General features: G+C 41.3%; 1 protein-coding gene across 1 annotated transcript in view; it reads left to right on the top strand.

Annotated features, from left to right (window-relative positions):
• Positions 1-11,759, top strand: part of dnajc9 (DnaJ (Hsp40) homolog, subfamily C, member 9) — a 298,727-nt gene that overhangs the window by 137,260 nt on the left and 149,708 nt on the right. The window lies entirely within an intron of this gene.

Below are 11,759 nucleotides of genomic sequence, written 5' to 3'. Positions count from 1 at the left end.
TCCCAAACCAAACCACGTTTGATGAATATCTTTATATTGTATTCTGATTTTTTTGTATATCAATTTCTACATATTCTAGACAAAATTACTTTAAAAAAAACAACAACAAAAAACAAAATGTATGTTTCCTGAATTGTAGGCACTTTTATTGTGTGGTATGGTGTGATTTGAATTAGCCTTCAACTAACAGATTTCAACCTTTTTATTTTTGTTATTCCTAGTGAAAAATAATGTGCTTAACTGATTGAATGTGCACTTGAATATTTTTAAAAAAAGAAAAACTTTACTAGTGTCACAGGTTGGTTCAGGGAAGACAGACGAAGAAAGTTATTTCCAACACTTTCTTTAATGATCGATGCACGGAAGACAGGCGAACAGGTTAGACAGCGTGTAAACACAACAAAGAGTGAATAACACAAACAATACTGGACACTGAACAGAAAACAGGCAGGAACTTAAATACACAATGATGATTGATACAAACAACAGGCAGCTGTGAGGAAGGTAATCAGTTTCCATTGGAGCATATTCTGGCGGGAAACACAGACAGGGAAACACACGTGAGAAAATCCAAAACCAACTGAAAGTCAAATAAGCCTAATGGTGTCATAACGTCCCCCTCCTAACGCAACGACGGTGGGAGTAGCGGAGGAGGTTCTGGCGGTGGAAGAGGTGATGGTGAAGTGCAGGAGAGAGGCTGGAGTGGCAGAATGGTGAAGGGATGACGACGATTCCCTGGCGGCACAGATGGAGATGGCCTGGTGGCGCAGACCCAGAGCAATCCATTACCGACAACCCACGGCAGAGTAGAAGGAGGGAAGAGACCAGGTGGTGAAGAGGCTGACAGTAGATGGGGATGACTGACGGAAACTCGGCGGCAGGATCCATCGGCGTAGATGGAGAGTCGGTGGACTCAAACGACGTCGCTGGACAGAGAGACCCAGGCGACATCCCCGTGACGAACGCCAGAGGTGGAGCCAGAGTACCCGAGAGCAGAGGGGGAGTCGGAGTGAGGGAGGACAGAGGTGACGCTGAGGGGAAGGAGGAGCCCGCTGTAGCCGAAGGGGTGGTGGGACGGAGCATAGCGGACGGACCGTAAGTCCGTGGCGGAGGCAGAGTGACAACTGACCAAGGGGGAGCCGGCAGGACGAGGGAACCCGATGTAGCCATCAGTTTGAGCGTCTCTGGTGGAGCCGCAGGTGGGAGGAGCCAAGACGGAGCCGGCAGGTCGACACGCCGAGATGGAGTGCAGAGGACCGAGGCTGGAGGCGGAGCCACGAGATCCTCATACCCGGGTGCTGCGGATGGCGGGCTGACCTGCGACTCGACGTCCTGGGGACTCCCCAGAGACGATGCAGGGCTGCAAACATCCAGCAGCAGAGGGGCTGGAAGACTGGCTGAGCTTTGATGTGAAATGGTACTTGACAGGTTGATGAGAGGGCAGATATAGTCACTGGAGAGGTCTGAAGACGACGATGATGCAGATGACGGTTGGGAAACGGTGTTTCCTCAGAAACATTTATCAACCAGTCCTGGTGTCCCGTCGCTTGGGTTCCCTCATCTACAGATGTCGTGGGCTCACACCCAAGGTCAGACTCCTGTTGGAGCTCCTCCTCTGGAGCGAGGGTCAGCTCTGTCCTCTTTGTCTCGGGCTCTGGCTGGCGCGTCGCGGCGGGTGGTAGCTCTCCGTCTGCGGAGGGCACGCATGAGTTCTCCACGGTCAAGGGTGGTAATCTGGGCTTTGGGTCTGGCTGTGTGCTAGATCGGGGTGCGACGCTCACCAGACACCTGATGACGGCCTCCTTCCATTTCAGGTTAGAGGTGTCTGGGAGATCGATATGCTGATGGAAGTTAGCCCCGATCCAGAACAGGTTTTTCAGGGTTTCGTCATCGAGGGGGCTGGTGAGTGCAAGGGAAAAAAAGTCTCTAGTGAATGACAAAAAGTTCTGGCTCTTCTGAGCGAGCATGATTAAATCCACATTATCCATTTTCTTTGGTCCGGTATTCTGTCACGGGTTGGTTCAGGGATGACAGGCGAAGAACACTTTCTTTAATGATCGATGCACGGCAGACAGGCGAACAGGTTAGACAGCGTGTAAACACAACATAGAGTTAATAACACGAACAATACCAGACACTGAACAGAAAACAGGCAGGAACTTTACACAATGATGATTGATACAAACAACAGGCAGCTGTGAGGAAGGTTATCAGTGTCCATGGGAACAGAGTGTGGCATGAAACACAGACAGGGAAACAAGTGAGAAAATCCAAAACCAACTGAAAGTCAAATAAGCCTAATGATGACAACTAGCAGGTAATATAATATCAATGAAATAAAAGGCCACTTAAGTGTACTTAAAGAGAGTTTCTTAACACACTTATTAAAAACAACAAATGCATTGTTAAAAAGTTCTCTTTAAAATAATTTCAAATTAAGAAATACACTTATTTTGATCTGTTGACTAACATACTTCAGCAGCACATATAAATCACTTGATGATAATTTGTAGTTATTTGATATTACATTTTAAGTAAATATGTTAAATGTACTAAATTGAATCTTCATCATTGCAAATGTGAAATAGAAATGACATTAAATTATGTTTTAGTTTACCATAAATGCTTGTCAGAACATTTGACAGACTGTCTGTCAGTTTTGGTGTCTTTTCCACTAGGACCATCAATTTTGTCCCTAATAAACTATTTTTTACATGTATTTTTATATAATATTTATAGTATTTGCTCTCTTATCTCTGACTTGTTTTTTTTTCTCTTTCTCATTACTCATTGCTTAGACGTCATCTGTAATGCAAGACACAGTACTACACACTTAATCCAGATCAGTATTGTTGGGGGGAGGGGTGGAAGCATGTCAATAAAGAAAGTCAATGTTTATGACGCTCTCTTAGTAGATTTGTTGTTTTACTATTTCATCTGTATTGAACAGGCATGACACGTCACATCACAAAAGAGTTATAAAAGCCTTGTTTGTTTCTAAGCATATACTGTACATGTTAGTTTGTCATTTTCCACGATCCCAGCTGAAGTCATTGACATATCATCCATCTATCACCACATCTGGCACACCTTCTTTTAGGCTGATGTGCTGTCTCTCAGTGTTGTGAAATATTTGCACTGTCCTGTGGAATGTGACAAGGTCTCTTCAACCTTCAGGATGAGAGAATATATCCAACCTTACACACCCCACACCCATGTTCATCCCTCACCGTCCGCCCACATTATGAGACCTGATCTCTGGGTCCTCACGACTGGAGAAACACAGGAGCATTTGTGCCCTGAATACATTCACAACCACAAAACAAAACCTCAAACTCACACACCTAACATGAGACAAAGAAAGAAAGAAAGACAAAAAATAGCTCTTTGGCTGAACATTATTCAGTCATATACAGTGGACCAATGTGGTTGAAACAAGTAAAACCCAATAAAATCAACCTTGTAAAACTAACTAGAATCAATGGTGTTCAATTAACATGAATAAATTGTTTTAGTTGAATAAATGGTTTTCATTTAACTTGAATTATTCAAGCTTAGAACAAGCTAACTAAGTGTAACAGTTTCCTTTACACATTGTCAGGTTTATGTTTTGTTTTGTTTTGGTACTCTTATTTTGATTTGAGCTCAGTTCTATGTCCTCTGTGTTCCTGGTTCCTGTGTTTATTTCATGCCTACCTTAGCTGATCTAGTTTCCTAGTGTGTTCCTGTTTGTTGTTAATTCTGCCCCTTGTTAATTCACTCATTTAGTCTCTGTACATATACTTCCTGTGTAGTTTAGTTACTTGTCCGTTCTTGCATTAATACTGTTGGCTTGCAGTTTCCTTTTGCTCCTGAGTGGTTTCCCCTATGTGCATGAGTTTTGTTTTATTTTTGTAAATAAATACGTTTGCTACTGCTAGATCGCGCCTCTGTATTTCCTTGCTCCATGCTGCAACCAGCACACTAACAGAAGAACTAACCAACCATAAAATATGTATCTAGCAGCAGTTCTTTCAACCGTCACACCTGAAGACCTTCTCCTCTCCCTCTCACGGCCGTCACGTGGAAGACTATGTGGAGGAGTTCCTCAAGATCAGCCACCTGGTGTCCTTGGGCGACGATGCCCTGGAGGCTGTCTTTTTTAAGTGGGTTGGATTATTATCTATTTCAACTGTTGCCAGCAGGAGAGACCATCTGCACCCTGGCACAGTATATCGACTATGTGCTGTGGTTGAGTTGCTCATCCCTCTCAGTAAGCGAAGTTGATGAAGACACCAGCGCCATTCAGACGCAGCCTCCCCAGCACACTTGAGTAATCCTCTTGCCGTAGCTCATTATCGCAGCAACACCACCTGTCTTGGAACTCCTTCCCAGTCCTTACCCACTCCTCCTGTCAGAGACCCTTAGCTCATCCAGCACCTCACCACACCTGCCATGGTCACAGACCAAGAGCCCCCCACCTGCCACCTGCCACGAGACCAGAGCCTGAGCCAGAGCCAACACCCACCAAGGACCCTACGTGGATGGAGAAGGACACCCTAAAGCTAGAGTCTGCAGCCATACTCATCCAGGAGCCTGAGCCAGTCAGACGTTAAACCGAGGTCCTGACTCTCTGTTGTCATTAAAAAAACCTTGGCACTTCTCATAAAGAGTAGGGGTGTAAATACTCATGGCCTCCTAATAATCCCCATCCATTGAATTGGCTCTATTAATATCTGTCCTCTTCCTATAGCTGGTGTGTGGTGAGCGCATTGGCACCGTTGTAGTGGATGCTGCACACTGGTGGTGGTGGAGGAGAGACCCCTGATATGATTGTAAAGCACTTTGGGTGTACAATAGTACATATGAAACTACTATATAAATGCCTCATGCAGTGTTCACGGTTTACTATCCAATCAACAAACGATGAATAAATCAAGCCCGTCTCATTCTGTTCGATAGCCATTTGACTTTATTGGAATGATTTCCCTTGTGGAGAAAAAATCATCTTAATTGTATTGAAAATGCACTTGTAGTGAACTTCAAATCTTAAACGTATATTGCACATGTAAAAACTTTTTTGCCAATAATATATTAAATAAAAGGTACATTTTAATTAATTATGTTTAAATAATCTTTAAAGTCATTTTTTAAAAAGACACACTTATTTTTATGTTGAATAACACTAAAGCACATGTAAAGTACTTGATTATATATTTAACTGTTTTGTATTATTTGATATTGCATTCAAAGTTAATAAATAACTTGCAACTAAATTGCAACTTTTGCAACAATTACAAATATATTTAAAAATGTGGCATAGGTTTGAATAGAAATTGCATTAAAGAATATTGTAGTTTACCATAAATGCTTGTCAGTACATTCAGAAGTACACTTTAACCATATTTCAAAGGCAATAGAAGTCGTTTTTTTTTACAAGGATTGACACTCCTTGATTCCTAAAATACATATGTATGTTTCATTTTCTGATTAACAAAACTGACCTGGCTGTTCTGAGTGTTTTTTTTAGCACATTGTTATGCGTTTTACAGGTAGCTACAGGCCCAAATCAAAATAGCCAACCAACAACTCTATAATATTCTGGTCGCATATAACTAGGGTCCCTAATTTAATTTATTGCCCAGTTTCACAGACAAGGCCTAAGCCTAGCCCAGACTAAAAGGCATGTTTTAACTGTTTAAACTGTAAGCAACTTGCACATATCTTAAAATAGGTCAGTGTGCTGTTGTTTTGTCTCAAGATGCACATCAGTAATGTTTTTTTCTCTCAGGCACATTTATAAAAGCTACTTAAATGTCCTAATAGAACGAATATATTTATTTATTTTCTAGTAGCATCACAAAATGTGTGTTGGCGTTTTTCACTAATGAAATTGGACTACACTCGAAATTACAAATTACAAATACAATACTAAAATGGTTTAAGACACATAGCATTTAAATCATTGCATACAATTTCACATTAGTCCATAGGGAGTAAGTGAAATTACAGTTGAAATTACACTTACACTGAAACTGCAAGAGTCAATTAACCAACTGTCACATTTGATTGTTGTTTTTTACCTTTGGAAAGCATAGGCATTGATGAATCACACTGTCAGATGCTCTAATGTCATCGATTCTTAATAATTGGTTTGTGTTACTGCCCTGTCTTCAAACACTTGTAAAGATATCATCTTGATACATGATATCCAGAACACTGAACACATTTAATTCTAATTGCCTTCTCCAGCAAAGGTGAAATTAGTGTCATGGCAGTGCTCTTGATCAATCGTGATTTTCAGGGTCTAAATTGCCTGTTTATCATGTTTTAATCTCTTGCTGACCGACTAATTTTCTGCTTCATTGAGCATGTGCATGCATTGGCCAGTAAGTCTTTCTGAAGTTGACAGCACAAACAAAGAGACACACTTTCCTTTCCTCATTGCCAAGAAATATAGGACACGCGCAACCTTGAACAATATACATCTCTTTACACCCAAGACAAATTCCTTAAACAATTGAGCTTTTTTATAGTTTTAATTTGCTGATACCAGTTTAAGCTAAAGATTGACAACACTTTAGTTTACAATAAGGTCTCATTTGTTAACACTGCATTAACTAACATGAACTAATAATGAACAATATATTTTTACAGAATTTACTAATCTTTGTTAATGTTCATGTTCATGTCAGTTCACAATGCTTCGACTAATGTAAGTTTTGCTTTTTCATACAAAGTGTAACATTTTGCTACCTATACCTGACAAAGAGTGTGTGAAAAAAAAGAGAAAAGGGTGAAAAAGGTAATTTTCTATTTGCCGAGTGATTTCACTGGGGATTCTCACACACACCGCCCTGTCAGTTGTCTTCCGCACAGACCACTCAAACCAAACAAATCTATTTGTGTGGCTGATGAAACATTGATCCAGCTGTATTATTGGGAAGTCGATCATCTGAAGATGATCATTTGTGCTCAACCAGAAAATTACCCTGAATAAGATGAATTCTAAATTGGATTTATAAAGCTGGATTTAAAGTAAAAAATCAATTTGCAATTTAGTCACATCAGAAAAGATTGTTAGTGCTACAGATATCTCTAAAAGAAAGTGCACAGTAACATTTGTTGATTAAGTAATATATAGTATACTTTAAAAAAAGACTGTAAAATGCGATAGTAAAAACCTGTTTCCTTACTATACTTGTAATATATCTAACCCTACATTTAATGTAATTTAACAGTAAAATTGACAGGTTTTGAAAGCGAAAAAGAACAAATCATTGTATAATTTGAAGTGAAAAAAACTTAAATTGACATTCCCAAAATTCCCTGTTTGGCACTGTTGAAATAACTGTTTCTTCTGTTTCTTTTTCTATTCAGTTATGTACATTATGGTTTTATGTTACATATAATGTTGCTAAATAAATGTTTATTGGCTGTATTACTTTAGTGTCATGTGTGTTACCATGATGGTGTTTAGTAGAATGACACTGTGCACCTTTTATATATTAGTTTTTACCTTCTCAGCTTGAGGAAAAGCTGCTTGTGATGAACTTTGATTCAGGTTGTCAGTGTATTACAAAGGTACAAAACAGATATTAGTACATTGGTATATTAACTGTCACGGGTCTTGCTTGCAGCCGAAAAGAAAAAAGTATCTATATGCGGCAGTCTTTATCAATGACAAACTCAAACTAACAGAAATCCTCAGGATACTTTGGAATTTGAACAGAACAGCCAGGCTTACAGCGATGTCGACAGACAACTAGACAGGACCAAACTCAGGCTTAAATGCACAGGCAAACAGGGGAGCAAAAAAGATAATAGAAAACACACCTGAACAGATAACTCTAATCGAATTAGTAACTATGGAGACAAACAGGCGGGATCAGAACAAACGTAGAAGCCAACTAGAAACACAACACATTGGCTACGTTTACATGCAACCAAATAATCCGTTAGTAATCGTAATGAAGGCTCAATCAGACTGAAAAGCCTTCATGTAAACACCTTTTCTTCCTGTTGAATAAAGTGTCATATAAATGAGTGTCCCGTCCTTCTAAAATTATGCTTTCACTCAGGAACGGACTCTGGGATTTCACACTCAGGAACGGATGGACTCTGAGATTCCACAATCAGGGACGGACTCTGGGATTTCACACTCAGGAACGGATGGACTCTGAGATTTCACACTCAGGAACGGACTCTGAGATTTCACACTCAGGAACGGACTGACTCTGATATATCACACTCAGGAACGGATTTGGGAAGATCACTCACTGGATGCATTGTGACCACTGTAATTGGCAATGCTTTAATCCTTGGAGTGGGAATTTTCTGTGCCGGAATGGATTTGGGAACAGTAATCATTGGAAGTAACTTCTTTTCATCCAAGATGGCATAACTGTGCAGACGTGTTTTGTCTCTGTCCTTGTATATAGTCCTTGTTTTGCTTTTGTTTTTTATTTCACCTACAATTCCATAAGTTACGAGCTAAGCAATTGTTCGTCAACATCTCTTTCCGCTATTATGTGGTATTTTTGTTCTTGTTTTTTTTAATTTTCTCCTGCATGTAACGCATATTTCCATTGCTACGCCGACTGGAGTTAGCTAGCCAATAGCTAGCTAACCAGCTACAACTAGCGGGCTCCACCTATTGTTTTTGAGCCAGCCGGATAGCTCTCTCCCTGACCCGCCTCCTCAGATCCTAGATCCGCCTGCTAACCTGCGCAGCACACCACCATCAGACTAGCGGTCTTAGGTCTTTCCACTGCTCTATCAGATTCTTCATAATACAACCGGACCTTTTCACCGCCCCACTGGATTATTATTATTTTTTAATATATACTGGACTGAATTTAACTGAATTTGAATACTTGACATTGGCTGCCGCGTATCACCAGATCATTCACAGCCAGCCAGCTACCTGGAACGGATCCGACAAACGGTTAACGAGCTACGGCTAGTGGCAATGTTCCGGACCCGGCTCATAGCTTCTCCCCCTGCTGTTGTCGGCTAATTATCAACACAGTGACTGTCTACTAGTCTACTCTACGTGTTCACTGGACTTTCACTGGTCATTTGTCTTATATACAGCCGGAGCATCACAGCTAGTTTACCCCGGTTTGTCGATTAGCTGTGGTAGCATACCATAGGCTGGAGGATAATAACAACCTACATTACGGTACTGTTTTTGTCTGTTAAGCTAGGCCCCAACATCGATTACTGTCTTTGTTTAGTCCTAGCTATTACTTGTGATTTCCCTGTTTTGTTTATACCAAATGAGGTCGTGTTTTTTGCTGTTTTTCTTTTTCTTCACTGCTTTACTCTCATGGAGATTACTCAACCCCCTCTGCTTTAATTATACTAATTCCTCTACTTTACTGACTGCAGAGCCAAGCACCTCTGGCATATTTTATCTGTCCAGAGATGCAATCTCTTTTTTTATTACTTTACACTTAGGTATACCTCAGTTGAATACTCATACTGTTATTCCCTTGGCTTCTCACACTGCACTTTAGTTAGTGTATTACGATCTGATGCCCATTTCTTTGTATAATGCTACCCGCTGTTCTAAACGCCCAGTGCTTAAAGCCATGTGCCATACACTTATTTATCTTCTCCTTTGCTCATCTGGAGACGTAGAGCTCAACCCTAGCCCTGAATCCCCTAGTGATTTTCCCCGTGCCCCAGCCGGTCCCCTTGACTCCATATGTGAACTCATTGCCCCACACCTATCCTCTGAGTTTTTATTGCTTGGTGACTTAAACTGGGATATGCTCAACCTCCCAGTCACTTTACTTTCTAAGCTTGATACACTCAACCTTACACAGATTATAAATTAACCTACCAGGTTCAACCACAAATCAGCGACGAAGGGAACCCTCATAGACGTTGCCCTGACTAACTTGCCTTGTAAATATACCTCTGCTGTTTACAACCAGGATCTTAGCGATCACTGCCTTATTATGGGACCAGGGTCAAACGACCACCCCTCATCTCCGTCAAACGCTGTCTAAAACACTTCAGCGAACAGGCTTTTTTAAATGACCTGAACGCTATTTCTTGGTTAAAAATGAATCTCATCCCGTCAGTAGAGAACGCTTGGCTGTACTTCAAAAGTGAATTTCTCTCTGTTCTGAATGTGCATGCCCCTTTTAAAAAGTTTAGAACGAAAGATAGATACAGTCCTTGGTTCACCACAGAACTGACCTCCCTCAATCAACACAACACTAGCCTCAAATAAGCCCCGCGATATGCAACTTTTTAAAGAAGCCAGAAACCGATATACTCAGGCAGTTAGGGTAGCAAAGGCCCACTTCTTTAAACAGAAATTTGCTTCCTGCTACACTAACTCCAAAAAGTTTGGGGGCACTGTTAAAACTTTGGAGAACAAAGTCACCTCCTTCCAACGTCCTACAGCCCTAAAAATAGATAATACTGTTACTACAGATAAGGTTAAGATATTAGAGAACTTTAATAAGCATTTCGCTGAAGCCGACCACGCCTTTTATCTAAATACTCTGCCCTCAAGCTAGCTGCCCTAAAACCACAACACCCCTGTGCTCAGCCCCATCCACACACTTTACCTTTACCCCTACACAGACAGCATATGTACTGAAATAATTGCAAGAGCTGGACCCATACAAGTCAGCTGGGCTGGATAATTTGGACCCATCTTTTCTAAAATTATCTGCAAATATTATTGCTGCCCCATCACCAGTCTATTTAACCTCTCTCTCTTATCTTCCGAAATCCCGAAAGATTGGAAATCCGCCGCAGTCATTCCCCTGTTCAAAGGGGGAGACACCCTCGACCCCAACTGCTACAGACCAATATCCATCCTACCCTGTCTTTCCAAAGTTTTCGAAAAACTGGTCAACAAACAAATTGTCAGTGATCTCGAATCCCACCACATTCTTTCCACTATGCAGTCTGGTTTTCGTGCTAGTCATGGCTGCACCACGGCTACACTAAAGGTCCTGAGCGACATCATAGGCGATTGATAAAAAGCAATACTGTGCAGCTGTCTACATCGATCTGTCCAAGGCTTTTGATTCGGTTAATCACCGTGTTCTCATCAGCTGACTCAATATCCTGGGCTTTTTCCATAACTGCCTTGCCTGGTTCTCCAACTATCTTGCCGACAGGTGTTAAATCGGAGGGCATCTTGTCGGGACCCATGCCTGTCTCTATGGGGGTGCCACAGGGCTCGATTCTCGGGCCGACTTTATTTTCCCTCTACATCAACGATGTGGCTCTCGCTGCTGGTGACTCTCAGATCCATCTTTATGCAGATGATACCATCCTGTACACGTCAGGTCCTTTGTTAGATACTGTGCTCAAAAATCTCCAGGAGAGCTTCATTGCCATTCAACATTCCTTTTGAAACCTTCAGTTATTACTAAATTCTGGTAAAACTAAGTGCATGCTTTTCAATCGTTCACTGCCAACACCTGCCTGTCTACCTAGCATCACCACGCTGGATGGGTCTGAGCTAGAATATGTTGATACATATAAATATCTAGGTGTCTTGTTAGACAGCTCTCTCTCCTTCCAGCCACACATTAACAAACTAAGATCTAAAATTAAATCTAGAATCGGCTTCCTCTTCCGCAATAGGACCTCCTTCACTCATGCTGCCAAACTTACTTTAGCGAAAATGACTATCATTCCAATGTTCGACTTTGGCAATGTCATTTATTGAACTGCCTCAAACCTTCTGCTGAAAAAACTAGACGCGATCTATCATAGCGTCATACGTTTTGTTACAAATGCCC

The sequence above is a fragment of the Siphateles boraxobius genome, unplaced genomic scaffold (genome assembly GCF_051911475.1).
Source record: "Siphateles boraxobius isolate OS27281-9 unplaced genomic scaffold, OSU_SipBor_1 55, whole genome shotgun sequence".
NCBI classification, from domain to species: domain Eukaryota; kingdom Metazoa; phylum Chordata; class Actinopteri; order Cypriniformes; family Leuciscidae; genus Siphateles; species Siphateles boraxobius.
Note: the sequence above shows the minus strand (reverse complement) of the source record. Positions and strands in the feature narration are given on the sequence as shown.